The 16,623-nt window shown below is 39.5% G+C and overlaps 1 protein-coding gene across 3 annotated transcripts in view; it reads right to left on the minus strand.

The window, feature by feature from the left end:
* GALNT9 (polypeptide N-acetylgalactosaminyltransferase 9) overlaps window positions 1–16,623 on the minus strand; it is a 222,179-nt gene that overhangs the window by 44,009 nt on the left and 161,547 nt on the right. The gene's annotated exons all lie outside the window — the stretch shown is intronic.

Consider the following 16,623-nt stretch of genomic DNA (forward strand, 5'->3'; position numbering starts at 1 on the left):
GAAGTTAGTCTGAAACTATACCAGTCTAAAGGCAGCAGCTGGCCACAAGAATGGCTTTTGTGTATTACATATGTGCTCCCCTCCTCTCACCTGATTTATTATCACAACTAGATCCTCTGTGTTTTCAGCATATGCAAAAAAAAAAAAAAAAAAAGCCCATTGCTAACAAAACTAGTAGTATATTTCTGTGGTTTGTCTTATGGACCTCTTGGGGCAGTTTAGACAATGTCCTCAGCTTCGTAGTGAGAGGCTTCACATTTCTAAACTTAAATAAAATGAGGTTAAAAATGAAATCTTACACTTTTTCTCTTATGGAGAAGTTGTATTGTAGAGGATGATCCCATACTGTCAGGGAAACAGTACAAATAATAAACCTTAACTCCGTTTCTCAGTTTCTCAACTTAACTGACACCTTCAGGCTTTGAAGAAAAAGCCCTCATTGATGTAATGACCGTATAGAATTAGGGACCTCCGAGCGACCTCATTCTGCATAGAAAACTGCTTCAACTCTAACCTCTGACCAGCTTCAAAAGACAAATGCAAACAGCAGTCCATGAGATATCTAACATGAAGTGGTAGAAGCCAGCCCTGGTTCTTCACTCCAGCTCTGGATACCAAAACTGGAAGAAATCAATTTGTGGCCCTGAGATACTCAGTCTTGGTAGAGCATCAGAAGTCTGGGTTTTATACTATGGTGACAAAACTTGCACATTTCCCCTCCTGTCCATATCCTGCTCCATCATCCATTTCTCCAGTTGCAAAAGAAAAATGAAGAAAAAGATGGGTGAACCTTTGCACAGCCTTTGTACCCATGGAGAACTGCACATGCTACAGGTAATTTTTTTTAACTTCTACTCATTTCAGGGCTACTGCACATATTATCATGAATGTGCCCTGTGGAAAATCATGCTAATTATGACTGTGGTATAACAAGTTAGGTGAGTAAACCATATGCCTGGGGCCCTATGACTGAAATGGGAAGTCTGTTTCAACACAAAGTATCAGTCCACCTGCTTGATTCTTCCAGTAGCACAGGAGCTGTGAGTGCTCCTTCAGGCAATAATCTCTAACATCTTTAAATACATACACAGTTTTAAGCATTTCCCCTGACATGAGTGGGAACTTAAAAACTGTGCTTAAAAACCTTTGTTATATTGGGGTGGAATTAAATCTGCACTTGCCCTGGATACTACTGCATCTTTGCATGATGGATCTCTGTAATCATCTTCCACTTAATCAAAACACAACTCAGCATAGCTGTGATTACACAATTTCAAATGACAAGTAACAGTCTTGATCTTTTGTTTTGATGAATTCTGAGTTCTCTACATAGATAACATAGTTAATTTGTTATTCAGAAATGGCATTTAATCATTGAAGGACATTCTGAACCTGACCAGAAGAAAAACCCCATCCCAACAACCAAAGGAAAAATAATCAAACAATATTTGAAAAATGCAATATGTTTTGAACAATTTTGTTCAAAATGTTGAGCTTAGCAAAAGTAGGCTAAGTTAGCAAAAACTGTACTAATCGACAAATGGAAAAAACCCCAACCCTGTCTTGTTTCACTTCCCTTATTATTTCACAACATCTACAAGTTACTACACAGGAGGCAGTTTTTAAAAGAATTTACAGTCTTTTTGTATTCTGAACAAATTCACTTGCTCAGCAAGAGAAATGACATTAAACTGCTGACAAAATATACAAAGCAGAGCTGGTTTCAGATATTCATGCCTTAGACTGTGTCAAAAGCACTGCAAACATTAATATCAAACCATGACTACTTGTAATAGAAACTATGAGAGAAGTCAAAATAAAATGTGTCTTCTAAAGCAAGAAGCTGAAAAAAACATGTCTCGGGATGATAAAGAGCCTGTAGAAAATTCAGGTACTGATTTCATGGGTATTAACTATGCATAATATACATAGGTAAGAAGACAGCATAACCTTGTGGGTAGGGCATTTTTGTAAGTCCGAGAAGGACAGCTGGCTTGAATCCTTGGTTCTGCCAAAACCAGAGTATTTGAATAAGACACCCCATACCTCAGTGTACTCATATGTAAAGGGCAGATAATAAAATTGCCTTCCGTTAAAAACACAGGAGAATCAGAAGCTGAAAAAAATATACAGAAATTAAATACCTTGCTTTTTTGCTTTTTAAAACAGCAGCACAGGTGTTTTAAAATACTGTCAGTCTGCTTCCAGATAAGTAAGCAGAACTTGGTGTTGACTTAGCATAAGGGTCCTCCAGACATGACTGATTATTGGGGTGCCTCAGTTTGCAGATGGCCAATTTGGGACTCCTTAAAGAGAGTCAATGAATGCATCTCTTTTTAGCCACCTGCAGTTATTTCCCAGTTTAGTAACAGCAAGAAGATGATGGCCAAGCAGGCTACTGCTACTTCACCATGCTACTGCATACTTCACCATGCTGTGCAGCACATCGTGTTGTAACCACGGCCTTTTGTTAGACGGATCATCACAAGTATAAGGGCACATGCCATTAAATATAATTCTGCCTTAACTGAAGTGCCATTCCATGAAATGGTTACTACTCTCAGCAATTTGATCAAGACACATATTAGGACAAACCAGTATTTTATGTCAGCAATGGATGATATCTACACCAAGAATGAAGTAGATTGTATTTCTTTAAGTCTCTGATCTTCAAGGACTGCAATTTAAACCATTTATATACAGTGAACATTACAGTGTATACAGCTTTCATAATTTTCAGCTATCCTCAGCCACAGAAGAGGCCCTGCCCGCACTAGGTTAGCATCAGGGTGATCCTCCCTGAACTTCCCCCCTGGGTAATGTTCCACAGCACTGCTTTCTTGGTGTTTACTATATCAAAATGAAAAGTGGCATCAAGTTCTGGGAGAGCAAGATCTGACTCTCAAGTAGGTACAAGAGAGGAAATTCACTAGTTTGGAAGAGAAATCATTTAGTCATCAGCTTCCCTTGCCTCTTTGCAACCCAGGAGAGAACCAAGGCATTTAGCTCCCCAGCTGCTAGGTGGTCCCCTGGGTAACATTAGCACCTGGGGCAGGTTTGAGCACTCACAGTTTGCTCCGAGTTACATTATGCTGGCCCATCTGTTGGTGCGGGAAAATGTACCTACAAACATAGATGCACTGGAAGTGCTTGGCTGTCCCATTAGTGAGGTGATTAGTAGCACTGGCACACTTTCAGGCAACTACTGCACTCAGACAGAAAGAAACAAAATACATTTTCATCAGCTGAAATACAGAAACTGAGTCTATAAACATAAAGCATCTGCTTTGTGAAAGAAAAGAGGAGAAAAAAAACGAGAAAAACCATCATGGCTTTAAAATGATAAAAGCCCTTCTAAGAACAACATACAGTATTTGCTGAAAATGTGTGCAGCATCGTTTGTCAGTTATGAAATTTTAAAGTGAGGATCAAAAGGTACTGAAGATGGAGTACTTGCATGACACTGCTCTATTTTTCTGAAAGCCTTACAGTGCTTTTAACACAAGAAAACATCAATGTGGCAATCACATTTCTCCCAAACAAATTTTCAGCATTGACAGGTAGCAGTTAGTAAGCCTGTTGAGTGCAATTAGCAGTTGCAGGGATGACAGCGTTGGACATCAGACCACACGTCATTGCTTGCTGCTGGGAAAGAAACCAGCCTGCTCAAACCACTGCCACAGGGACACTGACACTTCCTACCAAGTGCCGCCTTCTCTGGTGTCCACTTTCTGTACTTCGGCCACGCCACACCATGGTACTGGTGTTCCTACAAGCTGTTCTTCAAAACTCAAAAAAATACGCAATGGATTCAGGAAACCAAGATCTGATATTTCTATTTACATTCTTTAAAAGCAGCCCTAGGCTGTAGGATTTCATAGAAAACATCTTTTTCATTTTCTTCAGCTGAATGATATAAACCAAGTTCCACCCCTGCTATAAAATATTGCTGTAGTGATGTTGTAACCATGATGGTTTGGGATAAAAAAATTGAAGAAAGGTCTCTGAGCTCAAAAACTTCCTACTTTTTCTATGTATGTCAACTAATAAAACATATTCTTTCTGTGGCTTCAGCTATCAAGTACATGATTCCCTATCTATTTTACTTCTGCTGTTTCCTTCTTCCATTGTAGTACTTTGGAAATCCAGTCTTGGACACGCACACATTTGTACCTGGCACTTATAAAGATCCCAGCAGATACTGTCCCTTTTCATCCAGTCACACATCTTGGCATTCCAGTGTGACATTACACTGCAAATGTAGATATAAATAACGTGGATGGGAAGCCAGTCTCCTGGCTCTGCCTAGTGCACAATAAAGACGACACATAGGAATTTAAAACAAAAATTGTGGCTGAAAAACCTAGGAACAACCCAAATTTCTTATTGTTCTGATATAACCTGCAGAATGCTTCAAAAGAGAAGAGTGACAAACTCCACAAGGAGTGGCTGTAGCAACATGGGTGAAGTACTTTGATGCCTCAAAAGAACTTCATCTTTTAAAGAAAACAGAGAAAAAAAATGCTGCTTGGAGATAAGTGCCACAAACAACAGTTTTGCCTGACAGAAATCAAAACAAAGCCCTGCTCAGCCCATCTACTGAAAGATAATATTGCATTAGAAAAAAATCCAGCTGTTGTGAAATTCTTCAGAGGACAAATCTGACTGACTTGGCAGCATCCTCCTTACTGTTCAGCAGTTTCAATAGTGTAAGATATGAGAATCAAATATTAATAACCTTGTTTCTCAGGCATCCTTCTGTAATGTAAGGAGATATCTCTCACGAATCTGTTCCTTAAAATGATTGTGACCTTTCTCATCTTAGGCGAACTCCCAAGAAAGCCAGCACTACTAAGTCAGTGGATTGGTAGCATGACCCAACCCAGCTTAACAAAGTCCATTAGTGTTTGGGCAGGGCTCTTGCATCTCCTTCCAGTCATTCAGAAGAAACAAACCAGAGGCAGCATTTGGTGATTTGAGTCACCTTGAAGAACACAAGCTCTAATAGTTCTACTTCTCAGAAGGTGCGTGGCTGTTTAGACCATCACTCCTGGCAGTACAGCATCACACGAGGGCATCATTGCACTGCAAACACTCTGAAAGAAAACCACCTCCTACCTCAAAGTACTCGCTGTCCTCACAGACAAATGGGGAAAATAAATGAAACAAAGGCAAGAACTTCGCTGAAAGCTCAATTTGTATCTAGGGAAAGAGACAGCAGTGGAGCTGGTGTTCCTATTTAATACCACTTCCTAACTTGAAGAATGGATTTGGTATTTCTTCCTCTCTCCCAATCAGCGTCCCCTTCCTTGCTTTTATCCCTTCCTAGTCCCTGTATCCTTCATTTTCAGTAGAGGACCATGTTGGTTCCAACACTTCCCTGCTGCTTTCTCACAAACTTCTTTGTGGTGTCTTTGTGAAGAACAACGCTACACCATTTTTCAAACCTCACTTACTATTTGGTTTTAGGCATTCATTTTGCAAGCTAAGACAGGATGCCTCACAGCATGCCTGCATTCATCTCCAGGCAGCAAAGGCCTTAAGCACGTGCTTAATTTTAACCAGGCACTCAATTCCCGTTGACATCAAGGGGACTTACACAAGTGCTTCACACTAAGGAGGTACTTCAGGGCTTTGCTGAATTGGGGCCTGAATTTTGATTGAAGACTTTGATGTGAGGAGTTTCAACTTACACTTTTGGTGGTTTTTATAATCTCATTCTTAAACATGGTAATACCTACTCACCTTTTTTTTTTTTTTTTTTTAACCCTAGGTAATCATACAACATCTAAGCACCTCTGAGGACTGAATACAACTTAATTCACAAGTTGTACTCAACTTGTGTAAGTTGTGCTGATGGCAAAGCCCCAAAGATTCAGCAAAAGTTTAGCTCTGCTCAGATGTCTGACTGACATCTAGGGAATATGGTTTGGTGCGCTTTCCAAAGCTTCTCTGAGCTATTTAAAGAAAAAACAATGTACACACAAAGCACTATGTTCTCCTACCTAGCAAATCTGGTTAGGAAATTTTAATATAAAGGATTACTTTTTTTTTAAACTATTTTTTTCTACTGTTATTTTTGTGCGTGAATACTGTTATTACTATATGTGAATCATCAATAAGGCAAGCAGGCTGCAGGTGCTGTGACAAACCATTTAAATTTTGGAAGCGTGTTTTACTGTCACTCATTAAAATGATGTGTGGCTATATATATTTGGAAACAAAATATTAAAATTACAGATACACATGTATAATTTTAGGGTATATTTGTGTATAAGCAACTCTCAGCATCCTTCCACAAAGTTTTTGTTTGAGGGGAAGTGCCACAGTGCTAACTTCGAGGTTATTCCAATTGAATGAACACCTCACCAAAAGCAACACCGCAAGTATGAAATTAAGTTCAATGCATGCTACAATACTGCAAACTCCCTGCAGGCAGGATCTGGCAGAGCTGCAGTCAAAGTTTTACCGGTGAAATTTTTGAGCAGAAATTCAATGGGATTTGGATATCCAGGTCACTGAGCATCGTCTGGAATATTTCACCCCTTTTATTGATCTTTCCTTAAATCAGATGCACGCCTAGCATTATAAAGAAACAGATGTGCAAGACTGCACATACGCTTGGAAAGAAGAGAAAGGGAGGGGCAGTAATCGCAGGCCAGGATGACATCTAATATTAAAATTACTTTATTGTTTCCACTCCACTTGATTTTTGGGGCTAGCAATCAAACCAGATGGATTTACATTAGCAGACGACCTGACCTTCACTTTTCTTCTGAATTGTGTCTACTGGCTGCAGGTCAAAATACATCTTGGGCATTCGATAGGGCAAGGAGCAAAGATTACAGGTTCATGGATTTTTTTCGTTTGTGGGCTTTTGTTTGGTTTTTTTTTTTGTTGTGTTTTTTTTTTTTTTTTTTTTTAAGCTTCTTTTGGAAAGGTTTAGTGGTATTTATCTACTGCAAGCAAGTGGGCAGGGCTTACAAGAGCAGCTTTGTTCAGCAGGCTTTGGTGTCATGCAGGCATGCTGCCTTATTTGAGTACCTGTCTTTTCTGTAAGGGATTTGTTATTTGTTTGTTGTCAAGATGCCTCTGGGTATTAGCCCCCACTTCTTATAAAGAGATTATTTTTCTATTATTTTTCACACTGTTCCCCTTCAGCAGTTTCAATCGCTGTAATACTTGAGGATGTTCCAAAAGACAGAGGGAGAATGCAGGGACACTGAAAAAAATTTCATGTTGTGGCTTCAGATTCTCTTTCCTGAAGTCATTTTCCTTTGAAGTGGCTTCTCAGTCCCCAAATACCAACTCCTCCTTCCTTGACCTCTCTTAATTCCTCCTCAATATCTACTTTTATACAAGTTTTTAGCTGCTGTGGCTTTACTTGTGTCCACGTGGTCCCATACTACTATTACTAGACCCTGCAAAATAAAGCAGGATCAAGAAGCCTGCCCTTTTGGCAAAGCTGACCCTGGAAAATAGAAAGCCTCTTGGCATCTCAATGGAAATTGTAAGGACTTTATTTTCTCCAGAATAGCTAATTTTCTCCTTGAGCCACAGACCTGGGAACTGACCCAGTTCTGGTGCCCAGGCCCAACTCCTGCACTGGACCACAGAGCCCTTCACAAACCTAGCGCGTATCTGGTCTTTAAAAACAGAGAGAGAGGTCACTCTGAACAGGATGCTTAATTTGAAAATAAAAGCCACAAGTCAGCAACACAGAAGATGCTTTTAGGGTCATCTCAAGGTAAGAGTATGAGGACGAACAGGCAGATGGGAGAAAAAAATTAATATTATAAGGCCCTATTTCTCATCTCAGTGGGCACAAGGTATGAACTAGACAGGTTTGTCCTCTGAGCAGGTGAAGGAGCGAAACATGCATGAAGCGTGAGTTCCAATGGCATGAGGCATTTCCAAGCTGTTCAAAAACCCAGCACTAAATTCAAGCTGTTCTGATTCACTGGTACATGAATACAGAAATAGCTAGTCTGGCACCTTTCAGCTTTCTTCAGGATTACAGTTCTAAAAGGACTATGTCTGGAAAAATGTCAACAGCTTTCAACTTGCTAAGAGAGAAACATTTGACACAAGGCTTTTTAACACATTTGAAAAATAAACAGAATTTAAGAGGAACATGAATCTGGATCCAGTACAGCTTCCTGGTTTATACCTTGAACTGGTGTGGACTGGCATCTCATTACCAGTTTCAAGGAAACCATGCTCATTTCTCAACTGAGAATCAGACAAAACCCCTTTATTGCTGGCCATAACTGAGTTTTAGGACATATCTCAGGAATTAAAAAAGTTACTATCAGCAGGTTTACACAGGGCAGATAAATAAAAGCCTAATGGGAGGGATGGGTAATATCTTCCACAAAGGAGTAGTTGAGGTGCATGAAAAAAAAAAATATTAGATTGCTTCACAAAAATCAGACAGTAACACTATTAAAAAAAAAAAAAAAAAAAAGAAAAAAAGAAAAAAAAAAAAGAGTTATCTGGAGATACTGCCCTAAATCTAGTGATAAATGTGCTGAGAACTCAATACTTAGGGTTTGTGTCACCACTGTAAATCAGAGGTCATTTTTCAAAAGTCTGAATGTTATTCTTTCTTGGTCCATCTTCAGCTGAGGGTTCTCAGCTCTAATGGCAAAAATAAAATTTATAGTCTAGAACTTCGAGTTGATTCTCATGTTAGATGGAAGCTTGTCTCCAGAGGTTAGGCTAAAATATTTCTTACTCTCACAGATGCTTGGAAGTTTTTAAGGAAGTATGAGGTTGCTAAAAAACAGAATGAGAAAAAATAGCCTAGGACATGGGGGAGAAAGACATAAGAATAAATTTTTTAAAAATTTTAAGTTTTTAAGTCTTTGTTACGTAAATTCTTCATTCTGGAAAAGCTGTCTTGTTCTTTGCTACCAGACCAATACTCTAGAGCCCTCAGATGTCCTTGTGATGTCTGGTATATAAATTTATTCACGAACAAAAGTCATTGAGCCCAATTCACTCCCATCAGCCCACCACATGGCCCTAGCACAACAGAAAATTCTCTTAAGGGTTTTAGTGGTGCAGGACACAATCTAACACTTTTCCTTTTGATCCAGATATTTTAGGGCTTGTCAACACAAAGACAATTAAGATTGGTTAATTAAAAGATATCAAAGTGAATGTATGTACTTAAATAAACATATTGGACTACTATGAAAGCTAATTCAGCTGTAAGCGGCTTTACATTGAAGATCTTGGTTTAGCAATCTAAGGCCACGTTGCACGCACATGCTAACTTCACACCTTGAATTGATTCACTCTTTCTGAATCAAATCAGCAAGACATTAGTTTCTTTAACATCTTCACTGAAAGGATGTGTCAAATTCTGAAAACACTTTGAAATTTGTCACAGATGTAACTGAGAGAAGTGATTTAGTCTTTAGTGTTGACATGAGTAAATAGTTTACTGCTACCTTTTTGAAACACTGAAGTGAAACACTGTGAACAGTGAAATGCATTTAAGTCGGTCGGAGAAGCAATCTGAAACTGGAGTTAGTAAACATATCAAGACAAAAGACAAGAAGGAAAACAACTTCACTAAGGACACTTGGAACAAGTACATATAAAACTCTTTTGCACTTCGCCAACCTATTGCATCACATCCAGGATTTGTTAAAAAAGATAAAATAAAAAATGCCACAACTCTGCAAACATGACTGCAACACTGATCGTTGCTGTCTAGATATCCTGAAAGTGGCTCATGCACCTGACTAGACCAACTAGGCTGGAATTATTATCCACAACACCTGCTTACAAGATGTGTATAAAGTGTTAATGAAAAATTAACCTGTAAACTAACACACCATTAGGTTTCTGATTTACATCTCGTCATTGAAACTAATGTCATAGATCTATTTAATAAGCTCATCACCTGTATAGCTGTCTTCTCCCATTTGCACATGACAAGGAAGCATAAGACACTCATGACTACAAGCTCTGTTCACATACCCGAATTATTCAGTTAGGTTTCTTCCCTTTGTGAAAAAGAACAGTGCAGATCACATAGCACGTGCTGAGAAAACCCATCTAATGACTTTATGGATCTCTCACGTTAAAAGATTCAGTAGATTGAGCCCAAGGTTTATATTATATACTAACATCGATGTTCTGAACAGCCTTTTCAAACTCAGCCATAGCCTTACTAACCCTCTCTAAACTGGCTGAGTTACGGTAACAAAGGCTGCCACTGTGTGGACAGTTTTTTTAGTATTCAGGTAAACACAATATACTTCTCCTTCTTTATTCCCTTGCTTCAAATGGGAAACTGAAAAGCAAGTTGCTTCATCTTGTTCTAGTGATCACCTCGATGCAAGAACAAGTCAAGGCTTTACATATACAGTAGAACAAAATAAATACACAATGCTTTGTGCCAAATACTGTCCTCAGATGTGTCTCTGCAACCCTGCTGCCATCAGTTGAAACAGACTAAAGGGAAATGAGATGCATTTGGCTTCTGCCAGAGAGGAAAGGGAGCTGGGAGAACGCACTAATGGATGCCACAAGGTAGGAAAAGGATCCTACCTCAGCTTCCTCTGGTTTCAAGCTTGAGATGTCAGCTGCATTGCATGGCCATTATTTTGTTAATGTTTGGGGACTGATTACTAATGTTACACAATTATTCTCTGGTCATTCTTAACAGAACCTTTCACTTCAGCCTCTAACTGCATTCATCCCACATACTGACACAGCTTCAGGTTTGCTTGCCTCGCAAGGGCATATAAGTCCACCCAGCAAAAACCTCCCCTTCCTGGCTACCTTACTAGTGGGAACAAAATCCTCGTGACAGAGTCAACCGATGCATACAGTGAACACTGATGGCTGCTGTTAGTTACTCTGATTTATATAAAGCTTTGTTGTAGAGACTTCTGTCTTACATGACACTTTACCTACAACATCATTGTGTTTCCTCTGATACCAGCACGTCACGCTACCTTTGAACAAACCCTATGATCTGCACATGCAAGCAAATATGTGATGGAAATAGGGATACTTGTGAATGAAGAAAAGGAGAACTGGAAAAAAAAAACCAACTAATTTTTTTTTTCCCTATATCATAGTGATTATTGAAATGCACTTTTCAATAGAAAAAAACCAGTTTTCTTCCCAGGTATAGAAAGAATCAATACTTCAAATCTGTCCCATTTCAGAAGAAAAAACAAATACATATTTTAAATTACACTGACAATGTTTTCTTCCTTCTTGTCAAATTGATTTGCACAGTATTAAATATCTGATTAAAATACAGCCACTGAATTGTTTCTCACTGAACTTCTCAGTACTGTGGAAAAGAAAACTTCTCACCAATCTAAAGGGAAAGATGTGCTGTGACTCAGGCCTGGAGAGCAAGAGAATTTCTGTTTTAAGGAGAGGTTGTAGAGATGCTCATTTCTGATGTTGAGTTACTGACACTGGGCTATCAAATACAACTCTGTTAGTTTAAATGTCAGGAGGGGAAGGGATGCAGCAGACAAGTCTATCAAGAATGGCTTCCCAAAGCTACTGCAAGGCACACGCTATGTAAGCCAGGACACTTATGATGATTCCAGTCAGGTAAGAGGAAAAAATAATCTGTAATCACCTGGCAGTGCTCAGTGTCCTTACATTTCCCATTACACAGCAATTAGAGATTTTTATGTTACATTCTGGTACCATGGAGTTTAGCCATAAATAACAAACCTTTGTGCAAATTCATGCTGCAAGAATAGCACTAGTGGCCTGAGCCCTTGCCAGAAGTAGATCATCTACCTGCACCTCTAGTAAAGACAGCAGCAGCTCCCACAGTTCGCTATTTTTTTACAAGAATAATTTGCTTCTCGGATGCAGAAAAATATTGTCAAATACATTTAAAACAACAAATTAGAAACAAAAGAAAAGCTAAACAGTGTAAAATGGGTGAATACTAAGAACTTAATGCAGGAGGGGAAGCCAAAACATGAAATCCGCTCCAAATTTAAGCCTCAATTGAGGGATCTGTGTTTGTATAACCAAGATGAGGAGCTTGTGGTCTAACACGTCTGGACACCTAGATCTGCCAACAAACCTTAGGAAATGAAAAACCTCCTATTGACTTCAGTGGGCTCTCGCTGCCACAGGATGTTCCTGTGTGGTTGTGATACAGAACATTCCACTTGTTGACCTCAGATGGTGGCACCCGAGGCTCTGGGCAGCACTGGAAGGAATAAATCTGCATACTAGGTACAACAAAATGAGACGTACTTGACACCCATGAATTACTGCGTGCTTTCACTTGCAGAGCTACAGTGGAGGTGGCCCATGGTGCTTCAGGGAGAAGCCCGTTTGTTCAGCTCAATGTAGCAGCACAGCAGGGCCCATCTCTGCTCTTAGTGTGGAAGAGAGGAGTTGTACTGGAGGACTTGCTGCTTGGTGGAGTGGGAATCAGCTGGGACAACAGGAGGACAGAACTGAGTCTCAAACAGCTACAGCACGACCTCAATTCAAATCAGCTTTCACAGTGTGAATAATTGCAATATTCTGTCCATGGAGGGGACAGCTAAAATTTGCCCCTCTGTGTTTCTTCAGATGATTTCTCTTCTGGTCCAAGCCCACAAGGCCAACAGACATAGTGCAATAAACAAATGTTAATGTGGCTCATTCTTGCCAGTTAATTAATAGTTCTTCTCAGAAACCATTTAGTAAATTATTTGGATGATGAATAGTGCTTTGAAAGGGTTTTGCAGTTACTAATAACACCATTCTGTCTTCCTGTTCCACAGCTGGTTTTATTAATAGAATCCTTTCATAGATGAGGGCTGATCTGCAAGAACATTCACTAAAATAACATCCAGAAAAATATTACATATAGGCTGTTCTGAATCCCTAACCTCTAAGAAGTACAGCTCTGTTTTAGGAAACCATCAGTATGCTGGCTGAAACTAAAGATGGACTGCTTTCAGGATGGCTTTCAGGAACACAGAGCCTGACATACTTGCGTGAGAAGCTGCAGTGAGTTTTCTAACTTTCCATAAAACACCAGAGTTTCTAACAAGGAAAAATTCACCTGCTTCATCTCTTATTGAACTTTATCAAGTCTAATGGGCTCTACTGATTCATTTTCACTTAATTGGCTCTAAGATGGTACCTCATTATTAGTTGAGCTGCAGGCATTCATACCATCTTGGAAAGGTAAATTGGCCCTAAACCCAGAGAATTACTCCTTTAATTAGGTTGGATTGATCAGAAAGGCTACAAAGATCACCTGCATTAACTACAAATCAGCACATGTACCCTGCCTGGAGTCAGGGAGTGACAAATGACCATGGAGGCCTTGTCTTGTAGCACCCACTAGTGTGAGACCAAGTTACAAGATGCTCCAGTAAGGCCATCCATCGAACAGGCCCCAGACTGCAATCATGCTTAGTTGAAATTTGTTATTGTAATGAACTGAACCTTCTCAAAGTAGCAGATGCCAGGAGGGAAGGATGTTATATGGATTTCCAATACCAGCCAAAGAGCCTCAAGCTTGGAGCCAAAATTCTGTCACTCTGCTGCTCCATGGAGTGTCTTGTTTATGGACTTTCATTACTTACCTGGCTTTGTAAACCACTCATTCCGGAGCTCCCAGTGGTATAAGCAACTTATCATCACTTGCCATCAGCTGTTGTATATTATGTACATTAGTAAGGTTCCCCATGGAAACATAGCATAATAGAAGCAGTTTGTTTTATTTTCCCCAGTAAGAAAGAAAAGAAAAAAAAAAATCAAGATTTCTGCAGAAATAAGCTTCTGAATATATACAAATTAGTAACAAGGCACTAAATGTTTCCATGCCAAATAACAGAGTAGGGCAATGAAAAGCTATTAAATATGTTGCTGTCTAGCTAACTTAATACACATTCTGGGAAGGATTTTAAAAATTGTCTAAGTGTTCTTGTAAGTGTCCTATTTTCAATGACATCTCTGCTTCAAACTTGCTCAGGTCAACTTGAGGATTCCCCCTTTGCAAAGCCTGACTTATGCCATCAGACAGCTCTCAGTAAGAGCTGAAACACATGTAGCGGGATACACAGAAGACACTGCCATTTGGATGGTACCAGGATGTATTTTAAAAAGTTTCCTGTTGCTTTATTCATTTCAAGTTCTATTGAAAAAACAGTCTTTAGTTAGAATACAGATACCCCTGCTTGCAAAAGCTCATAAACCAATCTTGGTTATATGCAAAACATCTGTACTCTGTATTCTGTTATGGCTATAAATCCGTATTATGTTCCTCCGCACACCAGTATTTATCTTTGTTGTTTAGTGCACCTCTGCACACTGGAGAATCCATTAGGAAAACGACACAGTCATGCAGCGTGGCTATAAATTAGTGTTCTGCCTGAAGAAATGCTATTGATTTTGCATGGCACTCCTGGATTTGCATGTTTGCCAGTTAGCTTAACCATAATACTATAAAGTACATCAAAGAATATCCTCAAGAGTTGAGTTTGCAGCCTAACTAAGGCTGCATTTTGGTGGTATGTTAAGCCTTCAGAGAATGCCGGTAAGAAAAAAAAGCCCCCAAACCAATTAAGCGGCTTAGATTTAACCAAGCATAAAAAAAGGGGGGGGAGGGGGTGGCGTAAATTTTGTAGCTTCCCATCTTTAACATTTAAGTACAGCAACAGTGAGGAGTGAACTCTTTAGCTGATACGCTAAAGTGGTTCTTCTCTTTCTAGCAGCTTGAGGGATGACCTTGGCTTGCTACATCCAACCAGCCCACAACTTCAGAGAATGCTCCTTGCAAAACAGGTCAAGCAAAATGGGCTAAATGAGTTTATGCTATCAGGTAGCAGAATAATAGATTGAAGGACAGAGCCAAGACTGTTTTGAACACATTCCAGGACAACCACACCATTCAGACTAGCTTATCCATTTTCATAACACAGCTTGAAAATGGGGGATTCCCAGAAGAGTAGAAGCAAACAAAAAGTCCCTGGCCTAGGCAGAATGAGAAAATGCAGAACTCCAGCAGGACATCAGTGACACTCTGGTAAAGCCAGTGGGGGAAGAACGCTCCTTGTGGGAAGCACCTGCACGACCTGATATGAGGGATGTGAGTTAGAGGGGAAACTGGAAAAATGTTACACCAGGAGATGGAAGACAGGAAAATACAAGGAGGACCTGCTATTTGCAAACCTTGGTACATGCGGTCTATGAGCTGCAGATGCCTTGGCATGGTGTCCCCATGACAGGGACACCCTGTCTTTCATCACTCAGCTATAAAATCTTAAAACTGTGAGTTGGCTTTAACTAGCTTGCAATCAATTATTGCAGGAGAGCCAATTGATCATATATCATGATTAGCCAGATAATTTGCTTCATATTTCCATTAATGAGCCCAATGGGCATGATTAATTGCTGCAGGGGGTAGAATTGCAGCATGGCTAGTGGGGAACTTGCTTTGTAATATTGTGAATCCCATTACCGTTAATGGAAATTTAACAGCCAAATCCCCTGTGGATCACTTAGAAAAAATTACCCCTTAAGGTTAAAGGGGATTTCATTAATAGTATTCCAGGATGCTCTGATTTAAAAGTACTGTAAGCCTCCAGTGTCATGTAGAAATATGCATCCTACTGGGTTTTGCATATCCCTCATTATTATATCTATCACATCACCCTTCTCAAATGGAATTTCAAAACACAGCTCAGCCTATTGAAATGTAAGGCACATTAAGGGTAAATTTTCTAAAAGTTATTCAAGGAGATTTATGTGCTAAATTCCTATTAATATTAATGGAAATTGCCCAGCTACATTGCTAGACAATACTCTGAAAATGAACCCCAACAGCAATTTATCTGGCTCCTTGATACGTTATGCCCATACATAGCCAAACGTACACTACATATAAGTCTAAAATTTGGGCTGGAAGTCTAGATACCGTGTTACAGTTAATGGCATCTAACACTTCATCTTGCACTAGTCTGAGATGTAGACAGTCTTATAAATGACTTTCTGGAGTGTTTGACATCAAAAGCCAATACATGGATGTCACTTGAACCTAGCTAAAGGATATGTAGAAAAATATTAAGTTGTCACTCTAAAGTGCCTTACTGACTGTCAATCACTAAGAAACACTGGTGACAGAGTGCTCCTATTGTTGAGCAGCCAAGCTGACAGAGAGTTAAAGTCCCCCTGAAGTGCAAGGCTTATGTTTTCTGGAAACGAAGGTCCATTAAGATGGACACCCAAAAGTCACCTTTATGCACACATGAAACAAAAGGATAGCTGCAAATATTAGACAGCGTGCCTCAGACTGATGATAACAATAATTTAGAATAGATTTGGCTATTTTCCAATTTACAAGTAATTCACAAATTGAGCAGCATTTTCACAAATTTGTACATTGCTGATAATTAAGTTTCTGGCCATTTATTGTTAACATATGACTGTGACTAATTATTAAACAGTTTGATATTGGCCAAAGTCATACAGAACTGCATCTACTCTGTGATCAACTGGATGAAACTCTTCACACAGGGAAATGAGGACTATTGAATATCAGCAGTATCACAGTGTGTGCATGGATTCACTCACTTAACCACAAACATCACCACTCAGTGAAAACACAGCTTTGCA

This window comes from Aquila chrysaetos, chromosome 9 (genome assembly GCF_900496995.4).
Source record: "Aquila chrysaetos chrysaetos chromosome 9, bAquChr1.4, whole genome shotgun sequence".
Lineage (NCBI taxonomy): Eukaryota > Metazoa > Chordata > Aves > Accipitriformes > Accipitridae > Aquila > Aquila chrysaetos.